Raw genomic sequence first — 16,422 nt, 5'->3', positions numbered from 1 at the left:
CTTAAGAGGCCACTCCCTGCTTGTCAGTTAGAACCAACGTCTCAAAACATGAATGTTGAGGTTTTCATCTCTCGTCAAAATACTGTATTCCTATTGGCAAATGCTGGAGACAAAGCGGAAGCTGACGCAATTTCGATATCAAAAGTAGAGCGAAATAATCCATTTGCATTACCCTGTCAGGTTAATTGTTTAATAACTTACAGGAGTCAAATAGATCCCTTGAAGCACTCACGTCCACCTTATAATGATCCTTCTTCACAATAAAACATATTTTCAACGTTTGAGTATCCCATAAATTATTATGTAAATCAAGTTATGAAATTTCCGTCAAAAATAGATCGTAGTGCTAAATATATCTGAGGTCTTGTATGTACCGACATTTGAGAGCATAAACACCTTCCTCCAACACAGTGTTTTCTCCAAACATATCTGGTGGAAAAAAAATACTGACGATCATGAAGCACGGCGTCCGCCGACTGCAGGGTAGCCCCATCCACACCGGCTGGGAAAGCGAGACCAACACCCGCGGCAGCCATGCCAGCCCGTACTGGATGTTTGATTCCACGTAATGCAACTATCATAAACAATAAATTGATGAATCAAGAATCTGACACCGCACATGGGTTTTTAAAAGTACACTACTGGCCATTAAAAATGCTACACCATGAAGATAACGTGCTACAGGCGCGAAATTTAGCCTACAGGAAGAAGATGCTGTGATATGCAAATAATTAGCTTTTCAGAGCATTCACACAAGGTTGGCGCCGGTGGCGACACCTACAACGTGCTGACACGAGGAAAGTTTCCAACCGATTTCTCATACACAAACAGCAGTTGACCGGCATTTCCTGGTGATACGTTGTTGTGATGCCTCTTGTACGGAGGAGAAATGCGTACCATCACGTTTCCGACTTTGATAAAGGTCGGATTGTAGCCTATCGCGATTGCGGTTTATCATATCGCGACATTGCTACTCGCGTTGGTCGAGATCCAATGACTCTTAGCAGGATATGGAATCGGTGGGTTCAGGAGGGTAATACTGAACACCGTGCTGGATCCCAAAGGCCTCATATTACTAGCAGTCGATATGACAAGCATCTTATCCGCATGGCTGTAACGGATCGTGCAGCCACGTCTCGATCCCTGAGTCTACTCATGGGGACGTCTGGAAGACAACAACCATCTGCGCGAACAGATCGACGACGTTCGCAGCAGCATGGACTATCAGCTCGGAGACCATGGCTGCGGTTACCCTTGACACTTCATCACAGACAGGAGCGCCTGCGATGGTGTACTCAACGACGAACCTGGATGCACGAATGGCAAAACGTCATTTTAAACGTCAGTTTTTTAAGAAGAATCCAGGTTCCTTTTACAGCATCACGATGGTCGCATCCGTGTTTGGCGACATCGCGGTGAACGCACATTGGAAGCGTGCATTCGCCATCGCCATACTGGCGTCTCACTCGGCGTGATGGTATGGGGTGCCATTGGTTATACGTCTAGGTCACATCTTGTTCGCATTGACGGCACTTTGAACAGTGGACGTTACATTTCAGATGTGTTGCGACCCTTGGCTTACCCTTCATTCGATCCCTGCGAAACCCTGCATTTCAGCAGGATAATGCACGACCGCATGTTGCAGGTCCTTTGGGGGCCTTTCTAGATACAGAAAATGTTTGACTGCTGCCCTGGCAAGCACATTCTCCAGATCTCTCACCAATTGAAAACGTCTGGTCAATGGTGGCCGAGCAACTGGCTCGTCACAATACGTCAGTCACTACTCTTGAAGAACTGTGGTATCGTGTTGAACTTGCATGGGCAGCTGTACCTGTACACGCCATCGTAGCTGTGTTTGACTCAATGTCCAGACGTATCAAAGCCGTTATTACGGCCAGAGGTGGTTGTTATGGGTACAGATTTCTCAGGATCTATGTACCCAAATTGCGTGAAAATATAATCACATGTCAGTTCTAGTATAATATATTTATCGAATGAATACCCGTTTATCATCTGCATTTCTTCTTGGTGTAGCAATTTTAATGGCCAGTAGTGTACTTTAGACTTTCTAAATTGGTTCTCTTCGCTACTTTAATCCACTACTTCCAGTTTCTGACTCCTCGTGACCGCCAACTGTGATGCAACGCAAAACAAACAGCTGCAGCTTGGATGTATACAGCAGTTCTAAACTATTCCACCGCGAACATAGACCACCAGTTTAAAAAAATCTACTGTATCTAATCCGAGGCGGCGATGTTGTTGTCTTTTATATGAGTTGTTTTCGAAGGTACAAGAAATCGAACAATACACAGCTTTTCACAATCCTAAAATATCGTTACTTGCGAAAATTCTGTGCAGGTCTATGTCATAGGCTCTATTTCCTCAAAGTATTCTGTCAACAGATGGAAAAATATCTTTTCTCATCTGCATCACAGGACTAGAATATTAAACTCGTTTTTGGCTCATGATGGAGTGCTAAGGTCTACCACTGTCACAGGTTTGTACTATGTATCACTTTATAAATTCGGTAATACATTCGGTTTTGTTACGATGTCCGTCTCTCCCTGTGTTGGTGAGACATTTAAATACCAGTAAATAATATCGCCCCAACGAAAATAACGCCAAGTCGGGAATCATATCAAGGTGCCTGATCACCTCCACCAACAGGGTGGCATATAATATTGGTAGGCTAATTAATTAAATTGATCATGAGAGCCACTTTGCATGCCGAGAAATTTTTGTTTTTCAGTGGTAGGATTACACCCATCAGATAGTTCAGATAGGAATCCCTGGAGGGAAGACTATATTCTTTTCGAGGAACACTATTGAGAACTGATGTTTGAAACTGGTCACAGATGGATTCTACCGCCAACAACATACATTTCGCGTAAGGACCGCGGTATTAAAAACATGATCCCAAAAACTATGTTGCCGTCACCCTACATAAAAACCCCTCTTGGTTCTACCAGCACACACAAGAGTCGCTGATAGCGTCACCCTTTCTGGTAGAAAAGCTGCCTTTGTTCTAGAACCAAGTCTCTCCATTCAACCCCTTTTTTGCAGTGGATCGTAGGGAGAAGTCTTTTAATGATTACAGCCACTGGTGAATCATTACTTTTGAATACATCGTGGGAGCAGACAGTGATCAAAGTTATTACTAATAGTTATTATTAAAATCAGTCATGATCACAAATTTATTTATTCTGGTAACCGGTTTCGACCACGCCTGTGATCATCTTCAGACCATAATGCTGCATGACAAGGAGCCTCCTTCTGGTGGTAAATCACTGTGATTTACCACCAGAAGGAGGCTCCTGCTTATACAGCATTATGGTCTGAAGATGATCACAGGCGTGGCGCCCTGACTACAGACCACACATGAGAGACCCCAAACAGTGCCTACTATACCGCGCTTCATTCCATTCACTGATGATTAGAGTTATTATGCCATGGGGGCAAGGGTGGAGGTGCAGTCATGATGTCTACCCAAGTGGGGGAACCGTGTCTCCCGCAAACTGATTAAATAAAGAATATGTATCAATATATTATTGACTTTGATTTGAACTTCGGGTCGTGAGATCCTTCCTCTCCAGCACAGAATGAGTCTTTTTCCCACCATTTTTTTCTGGGAAGCGTGGAGAGTGAGGGGGTGAGGGGTAGGGGAGCATGGAACGGCCTCTAGTGGTGGCACTGTGCACTAGCTCAGTTGATCCCTGCATGTCAAGGTGAGTGCACACATGAAAATTTTCCAATAAGACGACACTTCCAATCTGCAGCGGTGTAATTACATTATTAGGAATGTAGTTGGTGGATGTGATCTTTTCCCACCAAATAAATGTGACTGAAGTTCATAAATAAACAGTATATTCTTTGTTATATAAGTGAATTTCCTGTAATGAGATCCTTGATCTCCAGGACAGACAACACCCTAGAGCCCATTGTGGAATCCATTCTCAGTCAGGCACTTGCCTTGTAAGGAGTTCTCGCATGCATTGGTATTCCGCCGTGGTTTACCGGGTAAATGCTCATTTGTTTGTTCGGACTGACCGCAGCTGATGGTGCATGCAGGCCCGGCCGTGGGATGCTATAGGAGGCGAAAGAGAGAGAGCACGTGCTTCGACAGGAAGTTCTTGGGCATCAAGTATCAAAGGGTTGCTGCCGCCTGATGCTTTTGTTTGTGGATTAGCATGGCATCCAGTCTGACAGTTGCGGTACCCGAGTGGACACTTCTTGGACTTTGACTCGTGACCTGAATGCTGACGGATAAGTTGCTTCGCAGGGAACCCGTGCAACCTGACTCCGGGCAGCCTGCACAGGTGGCATTCTATACAGGCCAGTGGACAGCGCATGCTTCCGATTCGAAATTTTTTAACAGTGTAATTACGTGTGATGGGTCTTTCATGACTGTATTCCTTGCACGACCAGAATGAAAAAGCATTGCCATTGTTTAAATATTCCATCTATCACATTCTATCCCATAAAATGTTTAAACAATATTCCACACACCGCAATCGATTTCTCGTCAACCGCCAAATCAAACGTATCCGGACACGTGGCTGAAAACGGCTTACAAGTTCCTGGCGCCCTTCATCGGTAGTGACGGAACTCAATATCGTGTTGACCCAACCTTAGCCTTGAAGACGGATTCCACTTTCACAGACCTACGTTCAGTCAGGTGCTGTAAGGTTTCTTGCGGAATGGCAGCCCATTCTTCACGGAGTGCTGCACTGAGAAGAGGTATCAATGTCAGTCGGTGAGGCCTGGCTCGAAATCGGCGTTCCAAAACATCCCAGAGGTGTTCTATGCGATTCAGGGCAGGACTCTGTGCAGGCCAGTCCTTTACAGTAATGTTATCGTCGTGTAACCACTCCGCCACAGGCAATGCTTTATGAACTGGTGCTCGATCGTATGGAAAGATGCAATTGCAAACCCCAAATTGCTCATCAACAGTGTGAAGCAAGAAGGTGCTTAAAACATCATTCTCGGCTTGTGCTGTGATAGTGCCACGCAAAACAACAAGGGATGCAAGCCTCCTCCGTGAAAAACACGACCACACCATAACACCACCGCCTACAAATTTTACTGTTGGCACTACACACACTGACAGATGACGTTCACTGGGCATTCGCCATGCCCACACCTTGCCATCGGATCGCCACATTGTGTACCGTGATTCGTCAGTCAACACAACGTTTTTCCACTGTTCAATCGTCCAATGTTTACGCTCCTTACACCAAGCGATTCGTCGTTTGGCATTTACCGGCATTATGTGTGTCTTATGAGCAGCCACTCGACCGTGAAATCCAAGTTTTCTCGCCTCCTGCATAACTTTCATAGTACTTGCAGTGGATCCTGATGCAGTTTGGAATTCCTGTGTGATGGTCTGGATAGATATCTGATTACTACACATTACGACTCTCTTCAACGGTCGGAGGTGTCTGTCAGTTCAAATGACTCTGAGCACTATGGGACTTAACACCTAAGGTCATCAGTCCCCTGTAACTTAGAACTACTTAAACCTAACTAACCTAAGGACATCACACACATCCATGTCCAAGTCTGGATTCGAACCTGCGACCGTAGCGGTCGCGCGGCTCCTGACTGAAGCGCCTAGAACCGCTCGGCCACACCGGCGTCTGTCAGTCAACAGACGAGGTCGGCCAGTACGCTTTTGTGCTGTACCTATCCCTTCACGTTTCCACTTCATTATCATATTGGGAACAGTGAACCTAGGGATGTTTAAGAGTTTGGAAATCTCGTGTACAGACATATGACACAAGTGATACTCAGTCACTTGAGCACATTCAAAGTCCGTGAGTTCCATGGAGTGCCTCATTCTGCTCTCTCACAATGTCTAATGACTACGGAGGTCGCTGATATGGAGTACTTGGCAATAGGCGGCCGCACATGCACCTAATATGAAAAACGTATGTTTTTGTGGGTGTCCACATATTGTAGATTATACAGTGTAAATAAATAAACTTTATTTTATGTACTGTCTTGTAAACCATAAATTGTTTAAATAAACAATATTCCACACCCTGCAATCGATATTCCTTCAAATTCTTTACTAAATAAATAAATTGTGTTGTTTAAATTGTTCAAACGAAATTCCATACACTGCAGCCGATTTCCCACCAATAGTCGAGCAACCGAGTCTTTTTCCCACCGATTTCCAGGTGGTGGATGGGTGGGGAAGGGCTGGAGTTTCTCAGAGGGGAGGGGTTAATTAATTGGTAGATTTAATTAATTAGTCAATCAAATTTATATCAAAAGTGTGCATGTACCGGTGAGGCGCTTTCCCAGTGGTGTGAGGGAGGTGGAGGAGGAGGGGTTGGCAGAGGAGGGGGGGCAGGGGGGGTTGGAAGCGGCCATGGAAAACCTCTTAACAGGAAAATAGGTTAAGGACCTATCAATCAAAAGGATCGATTATCCCCTGGAAGTCATAACCCTCTTAGCAGAACCATGGGTTAAGGACTTGTCAATCAAAAGAGAACAGTAGGTTCGCCCCTGAATGTATATGTGCCCCTGATATAGGCAACCCACACTAACAAAACATCCTGATTCTCTCTTTGTCTCTCTTTTCGCTGTATGATCTACAACCTGATGGAGAGTCGCCCCAGAGGACAATCTTGATTTTTTTGGGACGCCAGCTGCGATTCTCTGCACATCTTGGAGAGAGATTACACGCCCGTGGTTTAGCAGTTGTGCACCTATGGCCAGTCTCCATCTAAATCTACATCTACGTCCATACTCCGCAAGCCACCTGACGGTGTGTGGCGGAGGGTACCTTCAGTACCTCTATCGGTTCTCCCTTCTATTCCAGTCTCGTATTGTTCGTGGAAAGAAGGATTGTCGGTATGCCTCTGTGTGGGCTCTAATCTCTCTGATTTTATCCTCATGGTCTCTTCGCGAGATATACGTAGGAGGGAGCAATATACTGCTTGACTCTTCGGTGAAGGTATGTTCTCGAAACTTCAATAAAAGCCCGTACCGAGCTACTGAGCGTCTCTCCTGCAGAGTCTTCCACTGGAGTTTATCTATCATCTCCGTAACGCTTTCGCGATTACTAAATGATCCTGTAACGAAGCGCGCTGCTCTCCGTTGGATCTTCTCTATCTCTTCTATCAACCCTATCTGGTACGGATCCCACACTGCTGAGCAGTATTCAAGCAGTGGGCGAACAAGCATACTGTAACCTACTTCCTTTGTTTTCGGATTGCATTTCCTTAGGATTCTTCCAATGAATCTCAGTCTGGCATCTGCTTTACCGACGATCAACATTATATGATCATTCAATTTTAAATCACTCCTAATGCGTACTCCCAGATAATTTATGGTATTAACTGCTTCCAGTTGCTGACCTGCTATTTTGTAGCTAAATGATAAAGGATCTATCTTTCTGTATATTCGCAGCACATTACACTTGTCTACATTAAGATTCAATTGCCATTCCCTGCACCATGCGTCAATTCGCTGCAGATCCTCCTGCATTTCAGTAATTTTTTCCATTGTTACAACCTCTCGGTACACCACAGCATCATCTGCAAAAAGCCTCAGTGAACTTCCGATGTCATCCACCAGGTCATTTATGTATATTGTGAATAGCAACGGTCCTATGACACTCCCCTGCGGCACACCTGAAATCACTCTTACTTCGGAAGACTTCTCTCCATTGACAATAACATGCTGCGTCCTGTTATCTAGGAACTCCTCAATCCAATCACACAATTGGTCTGATAGTCCATATGCTCTTACTTTGTTCATTAAACGACTGTGGGGAACTGTATCGAACGCCTTGCGGAAGTCAAGAAACACGGCATCTACCTGTGAACCCGTGTCTATGGCCCTCTGAGTCTCGTGGACGAATAGCGCGAGCTGGGTTTCACATGACCGTCTTTTTCGAAACCCATGTTGATTCCTACAGAGTAGATTTCTAGTCTCCAGAAAAGTCATTATACTCGAACACAATACGTGTTCCAAAATTCTACAACTGATCGACGTTAGAGATATAGGTCTATAGTTCTGCACATCTGTTCGACGTCCCTTCTTGAAAACGGGGATGACCTGTGCCCTTTTCCAATCCTTTGGAACGCTACGCTCTTCTAGAGACCTACGGTACACCGCTGCAAGAAGGGGGGCAAGTTCCTTCGCGTACTCTGTGTAAAATTGAACTGGTATCCCATCAGGTCCAGAGGCCTTTCCTCTTTTGAGCGATTTTAATTGTTTCTCTATCCCTCTGTCGTCTATTTCGATATCTACCATTTTGTCATCTGTGCGACAATCTAGATAAGGAACTACAGTGCAGTCTTCCTCTGTGAAACAACTTTGGAAAAAGACATTTAGTATTTTGGCCTTTAGTCTGTCATCCTCTGTTTCAGTACCATTTTGGTCACAGAGTGTCTGGACAGTTTGTTTTGATCCACCTACCGCTTTGACATAAGACCAAAATTTCTTAGGATTTTCTGCCAAGTCAGTACATAGAACTTTACTTTCGAATTCATTGAACGCCTCTCGCATAGCCCTCCTCACACTACATTTCGCTTCGCGTAATTTTTGTTTGTCTGCAAGGCTTTGGCTATGTTGATGTTTGCTGTGAAGTTCCCTTTGCTTCCGCAGCAGTTTTCTAACTCGGTTGTTGTACCACGGTGGCTCTTTTCCATCTCTTACGATCTTGCTTGGCACATACTCATCTAACGCATAATGTACGATGGTTTTGAACTTTGTCCACTGATCCTCAACACTATCTGTACTTGAGACAAAACTTTTGTGTTGAGCCAACAGGTACTCTGAAATCTGCTTTTTGTCACTTTTTCTAAACAGAAAAATCTTCCTACCCTTTTTAATATTCCTATTTACGGCTGAAATAATCGATACCGTAACCGCTTTATGATCGCTGATTCCCTGTTCTGCGTTAACTTTTTCAAATAGTTCGGGTCTGTTTGTCACCAGAAGGTCTAATATGTTATCCCCACGAGTCGGTTCTCTGTTTAACTGCTCAAGGTAGTTTTCAGATAAAGCACTCAAAAAAATTTCACAGGATTCTTTGTCCCTGCCACCCGTTATGAACGTTTGAGTCTCCCAGTCTATATCTCGCAAATTAAAATCTCCACCCAGAACTATAACATGGTGGGGAAATCTACTCGAAATATTTTCCAAATTATCCTTCAGGTGCTCAGCCACAACAGCTGTTGAGCCAGGGGGCCTATAGAGACATCCAATTACCATGTCTGAGCCTGCTTTAACTGTGACCTTCACCCAAATCATTTCACATTTCGGATCTCCGTCAATTTCCTTCGATACTATTGCACTTCTTATCGCTATAAACACGCCTCCCCCTTCACTGTTCAGCCTGTCTCTACGGTATACATTCCAATCTGAGTTTAGGATTTCATTACTGTTTACGTCTGGTTTCAGCCAACTTTCTGTCCCTAGTACTATATGGGCATTGTGACCGTTTATTAATGAGAGCAGTTCTGGGACCTTTCTATAGACGCTCCTGCAGTTTACTATTAGCACATTAATATTGTTATTCCCTGTTGCATTTTGCCTACTCCTACCTTGCCGCGTCTCAGGAGGCGTCTTGTCGGGCCTAGGGAGGGGATTCTCTAACCTAAAAAAACCCCCATGTGCACTCCACACGTACTCCGCTACATTTGTAGCCGCTTCCGGCGTGTAGTGCACGCCTGACCTATTCAGGGGGACCCTACATTTCTCCACCCGATAGCGGAGGTCGAGAAATTTGCACCCCAGATCTCCGCAGAATCGTCTGAGTCTCTGGTTTAAGCCTTCCACTCGGCTCCAAACCAGAGGACCGCGATCGGTTCTGGGAACGATACTACAAATTGTTAGCTCTGATTCCACCCCGCGAGCGAGGCTTTCCGCCTTCACCAATTCCGCCAACCGCCTGTACGAACTGAGGATGACCTCTGAACCCAGACGGCAGGAGTCATTGGTGCCGACATGAGCAACAATTTGCAGTCGGGTGCACCCAGTGCTCTCTATCGCCGCCGGTAGGGCCTCCTCCACATCTCGGATGAGGCCCCCCGGCAAGCAGACAGAGTGAACACTGGCCTTCTTCCCCGACCTTCCCGCTATTTCCCTAAGGGGCTCCATCACCCGCCTAACGTTGGAGCTCCCAATAACTAATAAACCCCTCCCCCCGTGTGCCTGCTCGGACCTTGCTGAAGGAGCAGCCACATGTCCACTCACAGGCAGAGCGGGCGATGCCACACGGCCAGCCTCCACATTGACCCTCCGCCTCGTGCGCCGCGAACGCCGCTGAACCCGCCACTCCCCTTGGGGAGAAGGTGGCCCAACCGCGCCCGGTACCCGCGAAGAGGTCTCGACAGCAGGGACAGTGTGTGAAGCATGTAACACCTGGGGTGTACCCTGCGACGCACCAGACTCCCCACTGCCGCTACACTCCGAGGCAGCAGCCTGAAGACGGCTGACCGCGGCCATCAACACGCTCAGCTGTTCGCGAACAGTGGCCAGCTCCTCCTGCGTCCGTACACAGCAGTCACACATCCTATCCATCCTAAGGAATCAATTTACTGAAGAGAGTTGTTCAACCTTTAACTAGACTGCTAATTCACTAAAGGCGGCTGTTTATTCACTAAACTGGGGTTGCTAGCCACTTCTTGTAGAAAACAATGAAAATTGCACTACCTGCCTCTGGACTGTATTGAAAACAAACACTAGCACTACTGGCACTATGGTTGACTAAAGGGACTCTCTCTGACTATATTCAAAACAAACACGAAATCTATTGAACAATATTAATAGCACCCGACAATTAAAGCTTCCTAAAAGCAAATACACACGGAAGAAGAAGTGACAAGTAAGAAAAATACAGTTAATACTTAAATTAAGGTAGCTCGCTGCACAGCAGACGTGAAGCAGACGGCAGTTAAGACGACAGTTAAGACATCACCTATTGGCCAGTTCCGTGGTAATCATATCGGCAGCCCGAGCCTATTAGCAATATCTGTCTAAGGACTTATTCCTCATTGCAACGAGTCTATCTGAACCGCAGTCCTGTATTTCAACCAACCTATGTCGTATTGACATTCAGCTGGCAGTTCACAATCTCAGTCAGTACCTCTCATGTAGTCAAAAAGCATTGTTGCTACTACCTTCAGGGAGGCATCGTTTTAGCTTCATCCCCTTCCCCTTTAATAACTTTGCCAGTCATCAACATCGTCCGTCGCTGTCTATTTTGTCTCGTATTTCTTTTTTTGTTATTTGATCTGTATGCTAATTCTGGGAATGCACTTGTTGGATTTGTAATAAGCTAAGTCTGAAGAGAGCAATATTTCATTTCAGTACCCTACCCATCCTGACTATTTGAATTATAGTAAATTTTTGCGAGCTAAGGGTACGTAATAAGAGTAGGAATTCTTACACTTTCTTTGTTCGAAGTGTAGCATATGACATGCTTTGACTGCTTTACATATTATTACAACTTGTCCCATGCAGATGGACAACAAATAACTGACAACATATTATGCAGTCTCTCTGGAAGTATTGATTAACGGCTTACCAAGATATCTGTCCTTACTCCTCTCTTGTTTAATTTACATGTATCTGATATTCCCGCTACACAGTTTAGAAAGTTCGGTTATGAGGACTACAGGACACTAACTACTTAACACAAAACTATGTAGCAACTGAAGAAATCCTACATTCTCACCTACACCTTACATATCCGTCCGCCCCGATAGCTGAGTCGTCCGTGTGACGGATTGTCGTCCTACGGGCCCGGGTCGATTCCCGGCTGGGTCGGATATTTTCTCCTTTCAGGGACTGGATGTTATGTTGTCTTCATCATAATTTCACCCCCATCCGGCACGCAGGTCGCCCAATGTGGCGTCGAATGTAATAAGACCTGCCCCAAGGCGGCCGGACCTGCGTCGCAAGGCGCCTCACAGCCAATGACGCGAAATGCTCCTTTCCATTACCTACACATCCTAAGCCAATATTTCCGTAAATTATTGTTAGAATCAAGCTCAAATAAAACAGAAGTTGCATGTTTTCATCTGTCCAACAGACTGATACCCACAGCCCTCGATGTCTATGTTGGAGGGAGACATCATAACATGCATCCAAAACGCCTTGGGATCACGTTAGATAGAACACTTTCTTTCAAGGGTCACATGACATGAACATCTGCTAATCCCAAAAGTATGAACAACATTCTGCATATTCTGTGTGGCACACATTGAGTATCGTTAGCAGATACTCTTCGAGTACTGGCACTCAGATCGGTATACTCAACAGTAGAGTACTGTGTGCCTGTTTCGCTTAATAATCCGTACGTAAAAAAAAGATAGACGTACAACTTAACAAAGCCATGCACATTCTTAATGAATCATTAAGATCTACCCTCAAATACTGGTTACCTACTTTGTGCCACATTCCACCTCCTGACGCCAGATGGAAGATCGCGCAACTACTTGAATACCAGAAGATTTGCTGATAACCCCGACCTTCCAGTATTGAACGACATATTACCCGCTGACCGAAAAAGATGAAGATCAACATGTCTCACGGAAACTGAATTCAATGCCATAAATGACTGGAAACACTGCTGGCAACAAAATTGTCAGTGCCTGGAACTGCCCTGCCTCCAGAGAAAACGCTGAAAGTGACCAGTCTCGGGCAATTTGGACTAACTTGAATCGCATCCGGCGGGCCATAGAAGATCTGCAGGTGGGCAAAATCTTTACCATCTTGTGACTGTGCTCCGGAGCGGGAGACATTCATGTCGTTACAACATGTCTCACACGTGCCTACAAGGGTACATTCGAAGATATCCTGACAGCGACAAGTGGTATGATAAAATACAAAAACAACCTTGATATCTGTTTATAACTGTTGTCATTTGCGTTATTTTAAGCTGAAGAGCTGTGTTTAAATGCTGACATGTATTAATTTTGTAATCTTTGTGCATGCATTGCTATTCGGTAAATAAATAAATTTTCTGCTAACTTCACAACAGACGAGCGGCACCGGTTCATGTAATCTCGTTCACTGACCGCAGATTGCTGAATTTGACGAAAAAGCGCACAATAAGATTGACATTGTCCCTTAATTTTTATTTGCAAAGCAATTACTATGGCAGACATCCACAAATAATCCATGGGCATACGCAACAGCACACGCTTTTATTTGCAAGGTAACAATTACTAGGGATGTCTGCATCGACACAGACATCTAAATAAAACATAAGGTCCAAAATGCGTTGTGATGGATTAAAAGGCAATAACAGGTTTTTTTTCTTTGTTGTAATTTCGTGCCACTTACGAGGCAGGCCGGCAGCGTCCTGCTCTTCGCCGAAAAGAAAAACAGATAGTAAACATGGAGACAGAAATCAAAATATCCACGGGTATGCTGCCGGTCTATAGTGTCCAACGGGCACTATAGACCGGCAGCATACCCGTGGATATTTTGATTATCAAATACGCCGGGAGAAACTCAAGAATCACATGGAGACAGAAAAACATACATTCATGAATGGTAAAAACATGATACATATATATAAGAAATTAAATGAAGGCGTTAGCGGAAGGCACTGGTTTTACAAGCAAGTTAAACAGTGCACACAAGCGTAGACAAACAGTTTCACACGTGAACAAAGGAGCACACCGAAGAAAACACTGGTGCACATATATCAAGAGAACACTGTATCACATTGGCAAATATCTTCGGCACACTGAACACACTGATGGTATGGGTGGCCTGCCACTGGGTGCATGGGACTGGCAGGGGGGAAAGAGGGGGGGGGAGAAGCCTCTCGGAGAAAGAAAGTGTGAGGAAGCCCAGGGAGGGGGGAAGGTAGCGGGAGAACTGAGAGAGAGGATGGAGGGAGGGAGAAAGGAAGGTGAAGAAGGAGAGAGGTAGCCCTGGAGGAAAAGGGGGTAGGAAGGAAAGGAAGGGGAGGATTACAGCTGATAGGAGGGGTATATGCAAGGAATGAGGACATCATCAGGAAGGAGGAGTTGGCGGAAGTCGCCTTGGGCAAGGGTTTGGAGAGTGTGAAGATGGAGAGCAGGTGGGATGCAAGAGTACAAAAACGGCAGTGGGTTAGGGTGGGACAGGATGGGAGGTACAAGCAGGTGGGGAGGATCAAGCTTGTGGGAAGTGTAAAGAGCCCGTATCCATTAGAGGAAAAGGAGGAGGTGTGGGAAAGGAATCAGGCGCGAAATAACGCGACAAACTAAATTACATTTTAGATGATAGATTAACTCCCAGTAAAATTTCTCAACATCGTTTGGTTGCAGATGACAAGCTACCTGTAGTAAATAATACACAAGTGATCCGGAAAAATCATGCACACCAAATGTAAGGTATTAACAAAAAGAAACAAACTTTTGTTTGAACTAAACGTCCACATAATTTTGTAATCATTTAATAAAAAAGTTCTCATTACAGAATAAATAAAACGGAAACCCACTGATTATGACACAGTGGTCCTTAAACATGTTTGGGTACTTGGAAAAAACGGTATTTTGTATAACTGGCGGACCTCACATCCTACAATGGTGTACCATGTACGTAGGAATTTGAAAATCAATCTTAAGTTCTGGAAGAACGGCGCTCAATGCTTCGGACTGACTTAACACTTTTCGACGGCTACTCGCAAAATATAACGGCGACTATAATCATCAGATTTTCCATCATTTCTTTATAAAATACTGGTCGAACTAGAGGCAAAACTGAGAAGAAAGAGACCAGATGGTTGTGTAAATAATATTCAATTGATTTCCGCTTTCCTGACTGTTGTAAGCATATGATACATAGAAGGAGGAGGAGATTAGTGTTTAACGTCCCGTCGACGATGAGGTCATTAGAGACGGAGCACAATGTCGAATTAGGGAAGGATGGGGAAGGAAATCAGTCACGCCCTTTCAAAGGAACCATACCGTCATTTGTATGAAGCGATTTAAGGAAATCACGAAAGTTAATTCAGGATGGCCGGACGATCGTTTGACCCGTCATCCTCCCGAATACGCGTCCAGTGCACTAACCTCTCCGCTACCTCGCTAGTTCATGTGATACGTATGAATGATTGAAAATGAATTAGAATACAACTACACTCCTGGAAATTGAAATAAGAACACCGTGAATTCATTGTCCCAGGAAGAGGAAACTTTATTGACACATTCCTGGGGTCAGATACATCACATGATCACAATGACAGAACCACAGGCACATAGACACAGGCAACAGAGCATGCACAATGTCGGCACTAGTACAGTGTATATCCACCTTTCGCAGCAATGCAGGCTGCTATTCTCCCATGGAGACGATCATAGAGATGCTGGATGTAGTCCTGTGGAACGGCTTGCCATGCCATTTCCACCTGGCGCCTCAGTTGGACCAGCGTTCGTGCTGGACGTGCAGACCGCGTGAGACGACGCTTCATCCAGTCCCAAACATGCTCAATGGGGGACAGATCCGGAGCTCTTGCTGGCCAGGGTAGTTGACTTACACCTTCTAGAGCACGTTGGGTGGCACGGGATACATGCGGACGTGCATTGTCCTGTTGGAACAGCAAGTTCCCTTGCCGGTCTAGGAATGGTAGAACGATGGGTTCGATGACGGTTTGGATGTACCGTGCACTATTCAGTGTCCCCTCGACGATCACCAGTGGTGTACGGCCAGTGTAGGAGATCGCTCCCCACACCATGATGCCGGGTGTTGGCCCTGTGTGCCTCGGTCGTATGCAGTCCTGATTGTGGCGCTCACCTGCACGGCGCCAAACACGCATACGACCATCATTGGCACCAAGGCAGAAGCGACTCTCATCGCTGAAGACGACACGTCTCCATTCGTCCCTCCATTCACGCCTGTCGCGACACCACTGGAGGCGGGCTGCACGATGTTGGGGCGTGAGCGGAAGACGGCTGTCGCGGCATGCTACCAGTGTTAAAGACTGCGATGGAGCTCCGTATGCCACGGCAAACTGGCTGACACTGACGGCGGCGGTGCACAAATGCTGCGCAGCTAGCGCCATTCGACGGCCAACACCGCGGTTCCTGGTGTGTCCGCTGTGCCGTGCGTGTGATCATTGCTTGTACAGCCCTCTCGCAGTGTCCGGAGCAAGTATGGTGGGTCTGACACACCGGTGTCAATGTGTTCTTTTTTCCATTTCCAGGAGTGTATATTTTTGCAAGTTTTTCTATTAGTGCTGAACAGTGACTGGTAACATTATGTTTATTTTCAAAACAACGAGATTTATATCTATTACCAGTCAGCCAATACTCTCTGTGGCAAGGAATATAGTACACAAACATAAAAACAATAACGTCCACATAACATCCATCAGTTGCTTCGAAACGAAGTGTAGCAAGATAGTGCTGATAACCTCGAAGATGAGCACCCCTAACTTACACTCAAAAATGAAATTAAGGTACA

This window comes from Schistocerca cancellata, chromosome 4 (genome assembly GCF_023864275.1).
Source record: "Schistocerca cancellata isolate TAMUIC-IGC-003103 chromosome 4, iqSchCanc2.1, whole genome shotgun sequence".
NCBI lineage: Eukaryota > Metazoa > Arthropoda > Insecta > Orthoptera > Acrididae > Schistocerca > Schistocerca cancellata.
This window is presented reverse-complemented; position numbering follows the sequence as displayed.